Source organism: Otolemur garnettii, unplaced genomic scaffold, assembly GCF_000181295.1.
Source record: "Otolemur garnettii isolate 467f Iridium unplaced genomic scaffold, OtoGar3 scaffold00274, whole genome shotgun sequence".
Taxonomy (NCBI): Eukaryota; Metazoa; Chordata; class Mammalia; order Primates; family Galagidae; genus Otolemur; species Otolemur garnettii.
In genome coordinates, this window is record NW_003852669.1 from 338,934 (window position 1) to 339,383 (window position 450).

Genomic DNA, 450 nt, shown 5'->3' on the forward strand with positions numbered 1-450 from the left:
AGAGACTTGCTGGAACAGCAGGTGCACATACTGAAGGACTAGCTTGAGAAAGGGGGCTATAAACGTAACCACAGGAATAGCAGGAGAGAACATGTGGGGACAGATGTGGGTAGGTGCAGTTTCGAGTGTCCAGAACTCCCCTTCTGATGGCTTCCATTTTCTCAGTGACTGAGGAACAAGGTCACCAGCTGAGCATGAAGATGAGGGAGGCAAGTCCAGAGGGTTGAAAACAGAAGGTATGAAATAAATCTCTGGAAAAGGAAGTGCAAGAACAAGAGATTGTTAGATAGTGTTACAGGCCTTGAGCAATAAGGCCCATGTCCAGTTCAACACCAAGTCCCAATCCTCTTCCTCAGATCCATCCACTTCTCTCCATTTCTGCTACTGCTCTAACTCAAACCCCAGTGTCTCTTGCCTGAACCCCTAAAGTGGCTTCTCCATCGGTTTATA